The sequence below is a fragment of the Rhinoderma darwinii genome, assembly GCF_050947455.1.
Source record: "Rhinoderma darwinii isolate aRhiDar2 chromosome 2 unlocalized genomic scaffold, aRhiDar2.hap1 SUPER_2_unloc_56, whole genome shotgun sequence".
Taxonomy (NCBI): domain Eukaryota; kingdom Metazoa; phylum Chordata; class Amphibia; order Anura; family Rhinodermatidae; genus Rhinoderma; species Rhinoderma darwinii.
In genome coordinates this window covers 714,710-733,598 of record NW_027461725.1, presented here as the reverse complement: position 1 = coordinate 733,598, position 18,889 = coordinate 714,710, and the positions used below count along the sequence as shown (strand labels likewise).

Below are 18,889 nucleotides of genomic sequence, written 5' to 3'. Positions count from 1 at the left end.
CTAAGGTGGAGGTTAGAGAGAAGCATGAGAAGTGCACTAGGTTTTTCTTTAAAAAAATGTGTGGTGGGAAAAGTGGAATGAATGTGTTATTGGATAAGGATGATAAAGAGGTGTCTGGTAAGGATGTGATGGATGTGGTGTTTGACTTCTATAATGAACTGTATAATGTGAAAACGTGTGATTTGGGGGAGGATGATGAGTTTTTGGATGTTGTGTGTAAATATGTTCCTGAAAGTGAGTATTCCTTTTTGCTTGGTGAGATTATGGATGATGAAGTTAAGGATGTAATTGGAAGTATGGCCAACAATAAGTCTCCAGGGTGTGATGGGATACCAGTAGAATTTTATAAGAAGTATTGGGATGTGATTGGGAAGGATGTGATTGACGTTATGAGAGTGTTGTTTTCTGGGACAAACATGTGTGATGTGATGAAGAAAGGTATGGTTGTTTTGTTGTACAAAAAAGGAGATAAAAAGCGTTTGGAAAATTGGCGACCAATAACTCTATTAAATACGGATTATAAAATTTTTTCTAAATTGATTGCGAACCGTATGAAAGAAGTGATTGGATGTGTGATAGATGAAGATCAGGTGTGTGCGGTACCGAAAAGAAAATTGCATGATAACGTGGCGTTGGTGCGGGATATGCTTGAAGATTGTAAGTATCGGAATAAGGAGGTGATTGTATGTGCGTTAGATTTTGAAAAAGCTTTTGACCGTGTGGCGCATATGTTTTTGTTTAAAGTGTTAGTAAGAATGGGTTTTCCGTTTCGTTTTGTGAGTTTGCTGGAAAATTTATATGCGAATGCAAAGAGTTGTGTGCAGGTGAATGGGTTTTTCTCAGAACCGTTTGAAATTATGTCAGGTGTGCGTCAGGGTTGTCCGTTGTCTCCCATTTTATTTATTTGTGCGATTGAACCGTTGTTACAAATGATTAGGAATGATAAAGTAGTGAAAGGTTTGTTGGTGCCTGGGAGTGATGGAAAACGAGTAAAGGCTCTAGGATATATGGATGATATTTGCGTTTTGTGTGATTCTGTGTACGATATGTCTAGAGTGAAGTTGATTGTGAATCTGTTCTGTATTGCGTCTGCTTTTAAAATTAATTGGGGTAAGAGTAAATTTAAAATCTTCTTTAGTAACAAAAGGGTGAGTGATTCTGACATGGAACAGGTGAATGGGGTGAAAATTTTAGGGATAGTGTTTGACGATGATTTGAAAGGGAGAGAAAGTTGGGAGGAAGTGGGTGGTAGGATTGCGCGTAAGTTGGAAATGTGGAGAATGAGGGACCTTTCTTTTTCGGGGAAAGTATTAGTCGTTAAGAGTATTATTTTACCAATGATCTTATATATTTCTTTGGTTTTTCTTCCTAATGCCTTAACTCTGAAAAGAGTAAATAGAATTTTGTTCCTTTTTTTATGGGGGAGCGGGATAGAAAAAGCAAGAAGGGACATCTTAATGAAAAGCAGGCGCAACGGAGGCTTGGATTTTCCGAATTTGGAAATATTTATCGGGTTAAACTGTGTACGTTTTTTTGTTGAACTTTTATTAAAGGAATCCAAGACCTCCGGAATGATGGAATATTTAGCTGGAACGGTGATTCGGCGGTTAAGGTGGAAGGAAAGGAATTTATGCAAACCTATTGCTTTTCAGTGCACGGGGTGGTATTTGGGAGTTGAGAAATTTATAAATAAGTTCCAGCTAGAAGATGTGAGAATGGAGAGGTTTTTGAGTGATAGGAATGTTGTGAGGAAAATGTGTATGAATAATGTGATGTGTTCTGTAAATGGTTTGAATTCGAATGAGTCTAAAACTGTGTGGAAGAAGATTGTTACGTATGATGTGTCGAATAAGCAGAAGGATTTGTTATGGATGTCGGTACATGGTGTGTTGCCTGTGAGGTGTGTTCAAAAAAGGAGAGGCTTGGTTGCGTCTGAGAGGTGTCCGAGAGAAGGTTGTGGTGATGACGAGGATGTGAGTCATGTGTTTTGGTCGTGTAAGCATGCAAAGGATGTTTGGGAAAAGTTGAGTGGCTTGTGTGAAGAATTGACTGGATTGAAGAAATTGACGTATGAAATTGCTTTATTCGGTCTGTGTAGTCTGGGTAGCGAAAAGGACAGAGTGTTGTGGATCTTTTTGACGTGCGTGAAAGAGGTATTATGGGATACGAGGAATTTGAATGTATATAGAAGAGAGGTTTTTGAGATGGATGAGGTGGTTAGAATGGTGTTGGCTAAATTGTATTTTTATTATAAATGGGATCTAGAGAGAGGTATGGATGCGGAAGGTATATGGCGAATGATGAAATGGAGGCACTTAGTTTGAGGGAATATTGTTTATGATTTTCTGTATTGTGTTGAAAAATAAATAACGAACCAGTATGATGATTTTTGATAAATAGAGAGGTAGTTTGTTTCAAACTACAATTCTCGGTTTTATTAAAATAACCTGAATGGTTTAATAAAAAAAAAAAAAAAAAAAAAAAAAAATCTGTTCTTATCAGTTTAATATCTGATACGTCCCCTATCTGGGGACCATATATTAAATGGATTTTTAGAACAGGGAGATGGAAATAGAGCTTGCTCTGTCCACTCCACGCATTGACCTGGTATTGCAGTATTTCCAGGACCGGTGCACCCTTTCCTTATGTGTTTACTAAAATCAGATTCCAAAAGTGCTTTTTGTGTTTGCCATTGTTTTTGTCTTTCGGATGGGATCTCCCCTTTTAATCCCATTATTTCAACACCTGTTGGACAATGCATTTGTACAGTCATGTGTGATAATGAGCTAATTTATTAAATGCAATTAATTAATACATTGCCACCTCTTGTTTTGTGTCGTCTGTGTTTCTGTGTTTCCGGCATTTCACATTGGAACAGCTCATTCACCTTCCTTGTCTTCTCTCCGCCCTCCCTCCTAGGTAGGTTAAAGAGCTGCACCTGAGCCAGCCACTGATTGATGCAGCACCATAGTCAAATAGTGGAGTGGAGTAGGGGAACAGCAAACAGCCATTAAAGCAGCCAGCCTGCCCGCCCGCCCGTCACAATGGACCTACCTGTGTACACTAGATGGATGTGATGGAATGTACTGTGGTCCCTACATTTCAAGAAGAAGTAAGAATTGCAGTTGCAACAAACCCTTGCTTGCCTACAAAGAGAGCAGCAATTTGGATTTGTTACTATGTTACCTGGAAGAATAACAAACTGTGCAAGGATGGAGGTTGTAGGAGCAAGGAGAACAAGTTGTCTGTAAAGTTGGTGGATGCCTATTTTCCATTTTGCAGTCCCTTGTCTCCCTCTTGTGGCCTCCTGGAGGCAACTAGCTGTGCAAAAAAAAGCCAGCCTGGGGGCCGGCTGTTGCAGTGTTGCCCTATCAATGTAGAAAAAAAAGGGGTAGCCAGGTTAGAGAGGGGTCAGACTATATTGGTGGGGGGAGAAACAGAATGTGGGGAGAGGACTAGACAACAAGATAAGGAGATCCTTTCGTTGCAAAACATCAGTGTAAATAAAAAGGACCGATTAATGTCAAATCACATTTCTGATAATAAAAGTGAAAAACTGACAGGCAAGTTAAAGTGTATGTTCACAAATGCCAGAAGTCTAGCGAGCAAAATGGGGGAGCTGGAGGCCTTGATACTGGAAGAAAATATAGATATAGTTGGTGTTGCTGAAACATGGCTGGACTCTTCACATGACTGGGCTGTAAATCTACAGGGTTTTACACTTTTTCGTAAAGACAGGACAAATAGGAAAGGTGGTGGTGTATGTCTGTATGTGAAAAGTGATATGAAGGCGAGTGTGAAAGAGACAATAGTGGGTGAAGACTGTGAGGAGGTTGAAACCTTGTGGGTGGAACTAGAAAGGGAGGTAAACACTGAAAAAATTACTTTTGGTGTAATCTATAGACCCCCCAATATAACTGAGGAGATGGAAGGTCAGATATATAAACAGATGGAGCGGGCTGCACAGGCGGGTACTGTAGTGATAATGGGAGATTTTAATTTCCGGGATATTAATTGGTGTCATGGTTCGGCTTCAACTGCAAAGGGGAGACATTTCCTCAACCTGTTGCAGGAAAATTTTATGGGCCAGTTTGTGGAAGACCCGACTAGAGGTGAAGCTCTGTTGGATCTGGTCATTTCTAATAATGCAGATCTTGTTGGGAATGTCAATGTTCGTGAAAACCTCGGTAACAGTGATCATAATATAGTTACATTTTACCTATACTGTAAAAAACAAACGCAGGCTGGGAGGGCAAAAACATTTAATTTTAAGAAAGCCAATTTCCCCAGGATGAGGGCTGCAATTCAGGATATAGACTGGGAAGAACTAATGTCAAATAATGGAACAAATGATAAATGGGAGATTTTCAAATCTACTTTGAGTTATTATAGTGCAAAATTTATTCCTACAGGTAATAAGTATAAACGACTCAAATTAAACCCCACATGGCTTACACCTTCTGTGAAAGGGGCAATACATGACAAAAAAAGGGCATTTAAAAAATACAAGTCTGAGGGTACAGCTGTAGCCTTTGTAAAATATAAAGAGCTTAATAAAATCTGTAAAAATGTAATAAAATTAGCAAAAATACAAAATGAAAGGCAGGTGGCCAGGGATAGTAAAACAAATCCTAAAAAATTCTTCAAGTATATAAATGCAAAAAAGCCCAGGTCTGAACATGTAGGACCCCTAGATAATGGTAATGGGGAGTTGATCACAGGGGATCAAGAGAAGGCAGAGTTACTAAATGGGTTCTTTAGCTCTGTATATACAACAGAAGAAAGAGCAGCTGATGTAGCCGGTGCCAGTGCTGTTAATATATCAGTTGATATACTGAATTGGATGAATGTAGAGATGGTCCAAACTAAATTAAATAAAATAAATGTGCACAAGGCTCCGGGACCAGATGGGTTACACCCTAGAATTCTTAAAGAGCTTAGTTCAGTTATTTCTGTCCCCCTTTTCATAATATTCAGAGAATCTCTAGTGACTGGTATAGTGCCAAGGGACTGGCGCAGGGCAAATGTGGTGCCTATTTTCAAAAAGGGCTCTAGGTCTTCCCCGGGTAATTATAGACCAGTAAGCTTAACATCCATCGTGGGGAAAATGTTTGAGGGGCTATTGAGGGACTATATACAGGATTATGTGACAATAAATAGCATTATAAGTGACAGCCAGCACGGTTTTACGAAGGACAGAAGTTGTCAAACTAACCTAATCTGTTTTTATGAAGAGGTGAGCAGAAGTCTAGACAGAGGGGCCGCTGTGGATTTAGTGTTTTTAGACTTTGCAAAGGCATTTGACACTGTCCCCCATAGACGCCTAATGGGTAAATTAAGGACTATAGGTTTAGAAAATATAGTTTGTAATTGGATTGAGAATTGGCTCAAGGACCGTATCCAGAGGGTTGTGGTCAATGATTCCTTCTCTGAATGGTCCCCGGTTATAAGTGGTGTACCCCAGGGTTCAGTGCTGGGACCACTATTATTCAACTTATTTATTAATGATATAGAGGAAGGGATTAATAGCACTATTTCTATTTTTGCAGATGACACCAAGCTATGTAATATAGTTCAGACTATGGAAGATGTTCATGAATTACAGGCAGATTTAAACAAACTAAGTGTTTGGGCGTCCACTTGGCAAATGAAGTTTAATGTAGATAAATGTAAAGTTATGCATCTTGGTACCAACAACCTGCATGCATCATATGTCCTAGGGGGCGCTACACTGGCGGATTCACTTGTTGAGAAGGATCTGGGTGTACTTGTAAATCATAAACTCAATAACAGCATGCAGTGTCAATCAGCTGCTTCAAAGGCCAGCAGGATATTGTCGTGTATTAAAAGAGGCATGGACTCGCGGGACAGGGATGTAATAATGCCACTTTACAAAGCATTAGTGAGGCCTCATCTAGAATATGCAGTTCAGTTCTGGGCTCCAGTTCTTAGAAAGGATGCCCTGGAGTTGGAAAAAATACAAAGAAGAGCAACGAAGCTAATAAGGGGCATGGAGAATTTAAGTTATGAGGAAAGATTGAAAGAATTAAACCTATTTAGCCTTGAAAAAAGAAGACTAAGGGGGGACATGATTAACTTATATAAATATATTAATGGCACATACAAAAAATATGGTGAAATCCTGTTCCTTGTAAAACCCCCTCAAAAAACAAGGGGGCACTCCCTCCGTCTGGAGAAAAAAAGGTTCAAGCTGCAGAGGCGACAAGGCTTCTTTACAGTGAGAACTGTGAATTTATGGAATAGCCTACCGCAGGAGCTGGTCACAGCAGGGACAGTAGATGGCTTTAAAAAAGGGTTAGATAATTTCCTAGAACAAAAAAATATTAGCTCCTATGTGTAGAAATTTTTCCTTCCCTTTTCCCTTCCCTTGGTTGAACTTGATGGACATGTGTCTTTTTTCAGCCGTACTAACTATGTAACTATGTAACTATGTAACTATGTAACACTGAGTGACTGACTGAGCCGCACCGTCTTATATAAAGTTCAGACGGAACTTTGCACGTGTCATAGTGGAGACCTCAGGAGCCAGAGCCAGCTTTCTGACATCATAATGGGGCCTCAGAGATAAAAGCCTGGGCCCAGGCAGTGTTTGTCAGTGCTGCTCAGCAGGCAGCACTGGACTGGATTAAAGCTGATACAAGGTGTGAAAGGAGAAGGGGTGGCAGTGGGCATGCACTTACTGCTGCTGCTGCTGCTGCTGCTGCTGCTGCTGCTGCCAGTGTTTGCACGGCAGGAGGGCATTTGGGCGTTGCCAGGAAGGCGTTTTTATGTCGATTCCTCCTCTTTCAGCACTGCATTGTGGTGCAAGCAAAAGAAGCAAATCCTGTCTTGCTTCCTCTCCGGCCTTTATTCACCTCCCGCTTAGTAGCTGTGAGTGTGTGTGAGCCTGCAGGGCCCCATGGAATTGCCTAGGAGTAGGCTGAATCGCTGCAAGGGGTGAACAGCAGTATTGGGCAGGCTCGGTCAACGCGCGGCCCGTTCGGGTTATCGCTTCTCGGCCTTTTGGCTAAGACCAAGTGTATTTATACAGGAGGTTTTTAGTCAGAAGGTGCTCAGGTACCCTCTCTCTCGGCCTCGGGGGATCGTCCAGGTTCGCCTGGACTTCACCCCCGTGCTGCTATTTGGGAGAGAGGCTTAGTCCTGAGCAACGAGTTGCGATCCCCCCCCCAGCCCTTTGGTAAGTCTCAGGACCCCATAGGGCGCAGCAATTGCTGTGCGGTTCGGCCTGGCCACGGAAATGGCAGGCGAGCCTGATGCGGTGCCGGTGTATGCCCGGCTAAGGAACTCTGCCCGATTTATCGTGGCAGAGGGTGGAGGCGGTCCACGCGGCGTAAAGTTCTTGGTCCACAAGATCCTGGAAGAACTACTGGCGGTCCACAAGAATGAGATTCTGGCTATCCAGGACTACCCGAAACGAGGAATTTTCGACGTCACCTTTATGGGAGAAGGAATCCTCCGTGATGCCATGGACCGAGCTGAGAGGAGAAAAGGTGAACTCGTGGTAGCGGGAGTCCAGGTAGTAGAACATGCCTTCGAAATTACGAAACTCGTGGTGATTAAAATGTACTCCCCATATGTGAAGGATATGGAAGTGGCAGCATTCTTAGCTGCCTACTTCAAGAATGTCAAACTGTTGGGGAGAGTTATGAACGAGTGTGGAGTGTGGACCGTCAAGTGGAAGTTTTTAGTAACATTGATAAAGGACCCCTCCACCCAGGAAACGAGATTACCACCGGCTCGTTTTAAAATTGGAAATGTGAATGGCGACCTCTATTTTTCAGGGATGCCAAACTTCTGCAGGGCCTGCGGTACTTATGGACATACCAGTTTTAACTGCGATGTCACCTGTAGAAACTGTGGAAGCAAAGAGCACAATATGAGAGAGTGCTCACAAAAGAAAAAATGTAATTTTTGCCAAAAAACTGGTCATTTGTACTATTCTTGTCCCCATAGGTACCGAGGCGAAGAAAATGAGCAACCCGAGGCGCCCCCACGTGCTCCACCAGCGGACCAGTCCCACCCCCGGGGAGAGGAGCATGCCGGGGCCGCGAAGGAGCAGCGAGGCACCTGGGCTTCAGTGGTGCGGAGTAATGGAGCCAAAGCAGGTGCCTCGCAGCCAGCAACCTCTGAGGAAAGGAAGGAGCCCAGCGCCAATGACAAAAGGCAAGCTAAGCGGAAGGCGGAAAAGGAGCAGGCCACCAATGATACTGTGGCATCCCAGAGGGCTGGTTGTCCAGTGGGTGCCGGGCCTGCTCCTGTACCTGGGTCTCAGGAGTCTGACTCCGAGCAGGAGAACTGGGTAGCGGTGGGTCCCCGAAAAAAGGGAAAACAGGAGCGTGCTGGTAGGAGGGAATCAGGGGAGGAGCAGATGGACACATACGTGAAGAAAAGTGAGGCTCCTCCTAGGACCACCTCCTCGCCTGACCTGGTGAGGAGGGTGGGCACTGTTCCCTCCCAGATACCGGACACCCCGCCGTGTGCGCAACCTCCCCCTCTAAGACGGCGTCAACAGAGCCTGGGGGGAGAGGCGGGGCCCTTGGGGGACCCACCCGAAATGGACCTACGTGGTCACCCAGTGGAGACCCAGGTGACGCTAAGCGAGAGTGGGCTCCCCTTGTACGAGATAAGAGTTGCTGGCACGGCTCTCAGTGAAGGTAGTTCCTCTCCCTTTTCGTCCCTCTTTGCAGGCGATTCGGACGAGGGTGGGGATATGAGCGCAAACGAGAATTCTGGTAATGCTGGTGGAGGAAATGTCTGATTTTAAGTTCCACGAATATTTATTATTTTAAAATCAAGACGTTATTTTAATCTCCACAATGTCAGAAGTAAAGGGAATCTCCCTCAACGTGAGGGGCGCCAAGTCCAAAGTTAGAAGGGTTGCTCTCTTAAGCTTTTTAGCTGGCCTGGCAGCCTCTGTTTTTTTCCTGCAGGAGTGCGGCATTCCCCATATGATGAAGTACCATAAATACCAAGAGGATTGGAAGTATGGTCCATCAGTCTGGTCTGGATCTAACGAGTCCAGATCAGCAGGGGTCGCCATTCTTTTTAAGGGAAACGTTTTAATCGATTTTATCCAAGAGATTCTTCCAGGACGTATTTTATTGGTTAAGGCTTTTATTGACGGTGTGAAATGGCAGTTCTTAAATTTTTATGGCTCACCTGACAAAAATGAAAGAGAAGAAATGTTAGCGATTTTACCTCTTTTTATTAACACGACTGAGCCTTTTATCCTCGCAGGTGATTTTAATTGTATCCTGAGAGGGGAACGCCGGCTTACCAGTGCTACAAGCAGGAACTATGATAAGACCTCTGGACTGCTCAAAGATATGGTGGGTGATTTTAAGTTAAAAGACGTTTATAAAGAATGTAACAGGAGCAGTCCAGAGGAAGCCGGCGTTACCTGGAGCAACGCCACCTGTAGCTCCAGGATAGATTTTATATTTTGTAATGAGAATCTACTGCCTTTTAAATGTGAAGTTTTAACCAATGTTTTTTCTGATCACAAGCTTTTATCATTTTATGTAAAGCGTGATTTTAATAACATTATTAGTAAAAAGTCCTGGAAGTTAAATGTTTCCCTTTTAGATGATCCACAGGTTTTTACAGATTTTACTGAATTTTACAAAGAGAGTAGGCGGGTGAGAGACACGCGGGCTCCCATCACCACATGGTGGGAGAAAATGAAAAGGAAAATAAAAGAATTTTTTATTAAAAAAAGCGTGGCGAAAGCCAGAGAGAAGCAAGCTTTTTTTAAAATTCTCAACACCCGCCTACAGACCCTGTACAAGATGAGAGAGCACGAGATAGAGGTAAAAGACGACATCGCCAACTTAAAAAAAGAGATAGCTCAGTGCCTGGAGCAGAAAGGTAAAGAAATTATATTTCGTTCTAAAGTACAGCACGTGGAAGAGAACGAGACCTGCTCCAGGTACTTTTTTAAGAAAATGAACAATAAAAAAGCTATTCTTAAAAATATTGATGGGGTGTCGGATGTACAGGGTCTTTTAAGTAAAGTTCATGAGTTTTATACTGACCTTTTTAATGTGAAAACTGTGGATCGTGATTTTATGCGTGACTCGCTGAAGGAGATTACCACTGTTTTAGACCCTGTCTCCCAGAATTTTTTATTGCAGGAACTGTCGGAGCAGGAGATTTTAGAGACAGTGAAGAGTTTTAAAGCAGGTAAAGTTCCTGGCCCGGACGGTATACCCAGCGAGTTTTATGTCAAATTTTATGACATTTTAAAAGATGATCTCTTAAACCTTTTTACTGAAGTCTTTCATTCCAAGATGCTGCCTAAGTCCTGGCGGAAGGGTGAGGTCTCCTTGCTATACAAGAAAGGTGACATCGCAGTTTTAGAGAATTGGAGACCAATAACCCTTCTGAATAGTGACTACAAAATAATGGCAAAACTATGCGCAAACCGTTTAAAAGCCATAGTACCCCACATCATACACTCTAACCAGGTGTGTGGGGTGCCAGGCCGCAGCATCTGGGATAATATTAATTTAATAAAAGATGCGATTGAAGACACAAAATCTAGAAACGGAAAATTAGCCATTTTATCCATAGATTTTCAAAAAGCTTTCGACCGAGTATCGCACTTTTATCTTTTTAAGGTTTTAGAGCGGATGGGTATACCTGAAGGTTTTTTACTATCTATTAAAGCCTTTTATAAAGATTGCACAAGCAAAATTTTAGTAAATGGTTTTAAGACACAGGACGTTCTTTTAAACTCTGGGGTGAAGCAGGGGTGTCCCTTGTCCCCACTGCTTTTCATATGTGCACTAGAGCCTCTGCTATGCGCAATACGCCGTGATAAACAAATACGTGGAGTCCCCCTGCCGGGGGGAGGCGGCATAGAGGCTAAAGCAGTGGGGTACATGGATGATGTGGCGATACTTTGTAGGGACACCCTGTCGCTTCAGAAAGCCCTAAAACAAATTGAGTTTTATTGCTGTGCTTCCGGTTTTAGAATAAATTTCAGCAAAAGTAATATTTTAAGAATAGGAAGCATGGTTTTTAGAGACGTACCCGTTCCTGTGTCAGATACTATTAAAGTTTTAGGTATCTCCTTCAGTGAGCACGACAATGGTTTTATAAGTTGGGACATGGTGGCGCAGAAGGTAAACAATAAAATTTGTATGTGGAATATGAGGAAACTCACCATGGAGGGAAAAATTTTAATCATAAAAATGGTCATTTTACCCCTTCTTTTATATACAAGCATGGTGTTCCCTCCCCCAACAGTTTTATTACGAAAAATAACAAAAGCATGTTTTACCTTCTTTTGGAGTTCCAGGATGGAGAAATTGAAACGAGAAACGGTAATAAAGTCCAAACCAAAGGGTGGCAAAGATTTTCCTGATTTTAATAGGTTTCTTTTAATTAAGTTCTTTAGTTTCTGTTTTAATTCCCTTTTTAAAGAGCACTATTGGTCTTACTTTTTACGTTTTAATACTGGGTTTTTTATGCGGAGGTTTGGTTGGTTTAACATAATTTTATCCTCACCATACGCTTTTAAATTACCAGCTAACTACGTAATTTTAGAAAAAATAGTGGCTCTCTTCAATTTAAAAGGGAAGACCGTGAATGAACTTAAGAATAGCAAAAAACTAATAAAAGACCTGAGAGAGAGCGAGACGGTCAGCAATGTGGAGAATTTTAATACACAACGATGTGCTTTTATTTTCAAAATGATTAATGTGTTTTATCTTTTTAATACACAGATGGACCTGGCCTGGAGCTGCGTTCATCAATGTCTTCCATGCCGGGCATTCCAGTACAGAAGAGGATTCGCGAGGTCTGCCGTCTGCCCGAGGGAAGGCTGCCAGGCCGAGGAGACAATAAGACATATTTTTTGGACATGTGACTTTGCAAAAGAATTTTGGAAAAAAATATTCCCTCTTTTGGTGAAGATGGCAGACCTAAAGGACTTAAACTATGAGGATATTTTATATGGACTTTTTGGATGCCCAACCGCGAATCAGAAAATAATTGCATGGAAGACGATGAATTGCGCCAAAGAAGCTCTGTGGAAGGCCAGGAACATCCTTCTTTTTAAGCACGACGTTTTATCGATTGATGATGTTTTAGGTCTTTGTTTTAGTGAAATGAATATTTATTTTTTATTAGACAAAAAAAGGAATGCCACCCTTCTAAATAAATGGTTTGTGACTGACTGGAACTCCAAATAAATAAAGATTTGCCCCATGTCCCCCTACATAAATTTTAAGGAAATTTGATTTTACTATTGTTACAATGTAAAAAATTTTTTTATCTATCTATGTAACCAAAAAGTATTTTATTGTAAAATTGAATTTTTTTATCAATAAATCATTGACACCCCTGCAAAGGGGTAGCCAACTGAAAAAAAATCTGTTCTTATCAGTTTAATATCTGATACGTCCCCTATCTGGGGACCATATATTAAATGGATTTTTAGAACAGGGAGATGGAAATAGAGCTTGCTCTGTCCACTCCACGCATTGACCTGGTATTGCAGTATTTCCAGGACCGGTGCACCCTTTCCTTATGTGTTTACTAAAATCAGATTCCAAAAGTGCTTTTTGTGTTTGCCATTGTTTTTGTCTTTCGGATGGGATCTCCCCTTTTAATCCCATTATTTCAACACCTGTTGGACAATGCATTTGTACAGTCATGTGTGATAATGAGCTAATTTATTAAATGCAATTAATTAATACATTGCCACCTCTTGTTTTGTGTCGTCTGTGTTTCTGTGTTTCCGGCATTTCACATTGGAACAGCTCATTCACCTTCCTTGTCTTCTCTCCGCCCTCCCTCCTAGGTAGGTTAAAGAGCTGCACCTGAGCCAGCCACTGATTGATGCAGCACCATAGTCAAATAGTGGAGTGGAGTAGGGGAACAGCAAACAGCCATTAAAGCAGCCAGCCCGCCCGCCCGCCCGTCACAATGGACCTACCTGTGTACACTAGATGGATGTGATGGAATGTACTGTGGTCCCTACATTTCAAGAAGAAGTAAGAATTGCAGTTGCAACAAACCCTTGCTTGCCTACAAAGAGAGCAGCAATTTGGATTTGTTACTATGTTACCTGGAAGAATAACAAACTGTGCAAGGATGGAGGTTGTAGGAGCAAGGAGAACAAGTTGTCTGTAAAGTTGGTGGATGCCTATTTTCCATTTTGCAGTCCCTTGTCTCCCTCTTGTGGCCTCCTGGAGGCAACTAGCTGTGCAAAAAAAAGACAGCCTGGGGGCCGGCTGTTGCAGTGTTGCCCTCTCAGGCAACACTGAGTGACTGACTGAGCCGCACCGTCTTATATAAAGTTCAGACGGAACTTTGCACGTGTCATAGTGGAGACCTCAGGAGCCAGAGCCAGCTTTCTGACATCATAATGGGGCCTCAGAGATAAAAGCCTGGGCCCAGGCAGTGTTGGTCAGTGCTGCTCAGCAGGCAGCACTGGACTGGATTAAAGCTGATACAAGGTGTGAAAGGAGAAGGGGTGGCAGTGGGCATGCACTTACTGCTGCTGCTGCTACCAGTGTTTGCACGGCAGGAGGGCATTTGGGCGTTGCCAGGAAGGCGTTTTTATGTCGATTCTTCCTCTTTCAGCACTGCATTGTGGTGCAAGCAAAAGAAGCAAATCCTGTCTTGCTTCCTCTCCGGCCTTTATTCACCTCCCGCTTAGTAGCTGTGAGTGTGTGTGAGCCTGCAGGGCCCCATGGAATTGCCTAGGAGTAGGCTGAATCGCTGCAAGGGGTGAACAGCAGTATTGGGCAGGCTTGGTCAACGCGCGGCCCGTTCGGGTTATCGCTTCTCGGCCTTCTGGCTGAGATCAAGTGTAGTGCTGGTTACTTGTAGTCAGTGCTGCCTGGTCTTGGTTAGGAGGTGCTCAGGTACCCTCTCTCTCGGCCTCGGGGGATCGTCCAGGTTCGCCTGGACTTCACCCCCGTGCTGCTATTTGGGAGAGAGGCTTAGTCCTGAGCAACGGGTTGCGATCCATATACCCCCGTGTAGGTTTCGACCGAAAAGGGGAGTTGCGCCCAAAGTTGCGCCTACTAAGGAGTAGCGTAACGATCCCAAAAAAAAACCTTACTCACCATGGACGAGGATCCATGTGAGATACCGCCTTATGCCCGGATTAAAAACACAATTCGTGTAGTGCTATCGGAGGAGAAGGCGACGACCTGCGGCTTAAAATTCGTGGTGGAGACCGTACTTGTTGGTATCTTCAACATCCAGAAGCGAGAAATTTTGGCGGTGCAGGATTACCCAAGAAGGAGGACATACGACGTTACTTTTATACAGAATGGAGTATTCCGAGATCTGCTGGCGGCTTATACGGTAAAAAATGACCCGAGACTGGACGGTGTTGATTTTTATGAGCACGTTATGGACATCACTAAAATGATAGTTATAAAGATGTACTGCCCTTTTGCCGACTTAAAAGAAGTGATGTCCTTTTTATTCCCTTATTTTAAAACTGTGAAATGTATTGGCAAAGTAATGAATGAGGTTGGTGTATGGACCTCAAAGTGGAGATTCAATGTAACATGTTATAAAGATGCCAATTTTACAGGAGGGATAATGTTGCCGCCAGCACGTTTTAAAATAGGTGATATGGCCGGAGACTTTTATTTTTCAGGGATGCCTCCATTCTGTAGGAAGTGCCAAAAGTACGGTCACACCAAGGAGTCTTGTGACAGCACCTGTAGGAACTGCGGCAGCTCTGAGCACGAGACCAAAACTTGCCCTCTGGGGAAAAGGTGCCGTTTTTGCAGCCGAGTTGGTCACCTCTATGCTACTTGTCCCCACAGATCTAAAGAGTTGGAACAACCCGAGGACCGGCCAAGGCGTCCCGAGCGGCCCGCAGGCCAGATCACCCCTGTACAAGGAGAGGAACCCCAAGGAGGCGAGCAAGACGATATGGATACCTCCAGCAGACCCCCCCAAACAGGTGACCCTAAAGAGCAGAGGCGACAAAAACGCAGAGCCAGTGATCAGCGGACGAAAGAGCCCCCCCAGGAGACTGGGGCACAGGGTAGTTCGGATGAAGCTGATCCTACTGGCCTGCAAGAGATGCTGGGTCAGCCTGTACCTGAGGCAGAGGTCCCGGGCGGAGCGGCAGCGCTCACTAAGAGACGTAGGGCGTACTCGGAGGTGGCAGCGGGGGTGCCGATGGGAGTACCTGCCAGGTTGAAGGCAGGGAAACCAGTTGACGTGCCCCCGGAAGCGACAGCTAAAGGTCCCCCCCCTTCTAGACAGTTGGGGGATATAGGGACAGCTGCCTCCGAGGTAAGCGTGGTCCCTGAGACGTCCGGAAGCGCGATTCCTGCCCCTATAGAAGGGGAGGGCGCTGCCAAAGATTGCCAAATCTTACCTGTTGAGTCCGTCTGGGACCCATTTTCAAGAAGTGCCTTAGGTGAGGGGGGTCAGCTGAGTGACGGGACTTCCTCTCAAACCTCATCGATGCGCACATTTGACTCGAGGAAAGATGATGATGAGAGCTCGAGTGGGGTGTCTGGCGACGCGGAGGACTGCTGAGGCCTCCTCGGGTAAGATAAAAATAGACTGTCTCTCTCCCTTTTCCTCATGGCTGAGTTATGTGGTCTTTCCTTTAATGTAAGAAGCGTGCACTCACAGACAAGAAGAGCTGCCCTTTTTAACTACCTTTCTGTTTTTGCCGCCTCAGTGTTTTTCCTACAGGAATGCTGCATACCTCACCGCATGAATTATAAAAAATATGAGGAAGACTGGAGACTCGGACCTTCAGTGTGGTCCGGGTCTAATGAATCAAAAGCCGCAGGTGTCGCCATTTTATTCAAAGGGAACGTTTTAATTGATCGTTTTTATGAAATTTTACCAGGCAGAATTTTAATGGTCAAAGCTTTTATAAACGGTGTTAGATGGCAGTTTTTAAACTTTTATGGTTCTACAGACAAGAAGGAAAGAGCAAAAATGCTAGAAATTTTACCCCTTTTTATCAATGATTCAGAACCACTTATTTTAGCTGGTGATTTTAATTGTATTTTAAAGGGGGAACGCCGGTTCTCGAATTCAGTAAGTCGAAACTATGATAAAACCCCGTCTATTTTAAAAGATATTACAGTGGATTTTAAACTTACTGATGTTTTTAAAAAATGCAATAGGGATCTACCTGAAGAGGACGGCGTCACCTGGAGCAATGTAAACTGCAGCTCCAGGATTGATTTTATTTTTTGCTCTTATCAAATACTGCCTTTTAAATGTGATCTTAATTCTAACGTGTTTTCTGACCATAAACTTTTATATTTTAAAGTTAATTTGAACGATCAAAGGAGAACTCCGAAGAAAGCCTGGAAATTAAACGTATCCCTTTTAGAGGATCCGCAAATTTTATCCGATTTTATCACCTTTTATAAGGGCTGCAGACGGGTAAGACATCCCAATATGCTAATTGTTTCCTGGTGGGAGAAAATGAAAATAAAGATAAGAGATTTTTTTATTAAAGCTGGGATGAGGAAAGCAAAAGAAAAATTTGAATTTTATGCTAATTTAAATACCCGTCTGCAGACCCAATACAAGTTCAGAGAACAGGGTATGCATGTGGAGAAAGAGATCACCGAAATTAAAAAAGAGATCTCCCAGTGCCTGGAGCAGAGGGGAAAGGAGATAATCTTTCGCTCTAAGGTAAAACATCTTGAAGAAAATGAGACCTGCTCCAGGTACTTCTTCAAGAAAATAAATGATAAGCATACCCTGTTAAATGAGATAGATGGGGAAACAAATACCCAAAACATTTTAAAAAAGGTGCACGGTTTTTATGCGGATCTTTTTAATACAAAACATGTTGATGTTGATTTTATGAACGACTCATTGAAGGAGGTGGATGCTGTTTTAGATCCTGCTTCCCAAGTGTTTTTATTACAGGATATTACGGAACAGGAGATTTTAGAAACTACAAAGAGTTTTAAAACAGGTAAAGTCCCTGGCCCTGACGGTATACCTATAGAATTCTATGTTTTATTTTATGGTATTTTAAAAGAGGATCTCCACCCTCTTTTTACCCAAGTTTTTAGAACAAAAGCCCTCCCGGGGTCCTGGAAGAAAGGCGAGGTGTCCCTGCTTTACAAAAAGGGGGACAAAACAGACATTAAAAATTGGAGGCCTATCACTTTGCTAAACTCTGACTACAAAGTAATGGCGAAGATATGTGCGAACAGATTAAAAGCAGTGATAGGCCAGAGCATACACTCCAATCAGGTCTGTGGGATACCCGGGAGGAGTATATGGGATAATTTAAACCTTTTAAAAGATGTGATCAGTGACACGAAAGAGAGAGGAGGTAAAATGGCAATTTTATCTATAGATTTTGAGAAAGCCTTCGATAGAGTGTCACATTTTTATCTTTTTAAGGTTTTAGAAAAAATGGGTATACCGGAAGGTTTTTTACAGTCTCTGAAGGCCTTTTATGAAAATTGTACTAGCAAAATTTTAGTAAAGGGTTTTAAGACACAGGATGTCCTTTTAAATTCCGGAGTGAAGCAGGGGTGTCCCTTGTCCCCACTACTTTTTATTTGTGCGATCGAGCCTCTACTCTGCAGGTTAAGAAAGGATAAGCAGATAAGCGGAGTCCCCCTGCCGGGCGGGGGGGGACTAGAGGCTAAAGTGGTGGGGTACATGGACGATGTCGCGGTCCTTTGCAGGGACACCCTGTCGTTACAGAAATCTTTTAAACAGATTTACCAATTCTGTTGCTCCTCCGGTTTTTTAGTCAATTTTAATAAAAGTAACATCTTAAATATCGGCAAAATGGTTTTAATGGACATTCCAGTCCCTGTGTCAGAGTCTGTACAAATTTTAGGAGTCTCCTTCAATGAGTCAAATAATGGTTTTACCAGTTGGGACTTGGTGGCACAAAAAGTTAATCAGAAAATTTGCATGTGGAACATGAGAAAGTTAACAATGGAGGGAAAGGTTTTAATTACAAAAATGGTGATTTTACCTATTTTATTATATTTAAGTATGGTATTCCCTCCCCCTGAGATTTTATTGAAAAAAATAATTAAAGCATGTTTCACATTTTTATGGAACTCCAGGATGGAAAAGCTCAGGAGAGAGAAGGTAATATTACCCAAACCAATGGGGGGGAAAGATTTCCCCGATATAAAAGCATTCCTTTTAATAAAATTTTTTACTTTATGTCTTAATGCAGTTTTTAAGGAACATTACTGGTCATATTTTATACGTTTTAACACAGGTTATTTTATGAGGAGGAACGGTTGGTTCTCCACGGTTTTAAGCTCCCCGTATGCTTTTAACCTTTCTGGCCAGTATAAGATTTTAGAAAAAATTGTAAACCTTTTTAACTTAAAAGACAAAAATATTAACGAAGTAAAAAATAGTAAAGGAATTTTAAAAAAGATAAAAGAAAATGTTTTAGTAGCTCCCATCAGTAATTTTAATGAACAAAAATGTAAAGAAATATGGAAGATGGTGAGCGCTAAATATCTTTTTAACCCACAGAAAGATCTGGCCTGGAGCTGTGCCCACGAGTGTCTTCCATGCCGGGCATTCCAGCATCGAAGGGGACTGACCAACTCGGCTGCGTGTCCAAGGGGAGGATGTAGAGATGACGAGACAGTCTACCACCTATTCTGGGAATGTTTTTACGCGCAATTGATATGGACAAGAATCCTCCCCTTGGTACAGAAGATTACAGGACTTCGGAGATACACAAGTGATGGCGTTTTATATGGATGCCTGGAATGCCCAACACAGACTCGAAAAATGATGGCATGGAAGATCACCAACTGCGTAAAAGCAGCTCTGTGGGCGGCCAGAAACATTTTATTATTTAAGCATGAAGTTTTAGCTGTGGAAGATGTTTTAGCCATTTGTCTTAATG

The 18,889-nt window shown here is 42.7% G+C and overlaps 1 non-coding gene and 1 pseudogene across 1 annotated transcript; both read left to right on the top strand.

Moving 5' to 3' along the window:
* Positions 1–2,427: 2,427 nt before the first annotated feature.
* Positions 2,428–2,641, top strand: LOC142680995 (U2 spliceosomal RNA; annotated as a pseudogene).
* Positions 2,642–12,365: 9,724 nt separating this feature from the next.
* LOC142680997 (U2 spliceosomal RNA) lies at positions 12,366–12,551 on the top strand. Its single transcript, XR_012853363.1, has one exon. It is a non-coding gene; the product is annotated as a U2 spliceosomal RNA (small nuclear RNA).
* The last annotated feature ends 6,338 nt before the right edge of the window (positions 12,552–18,889 follow it).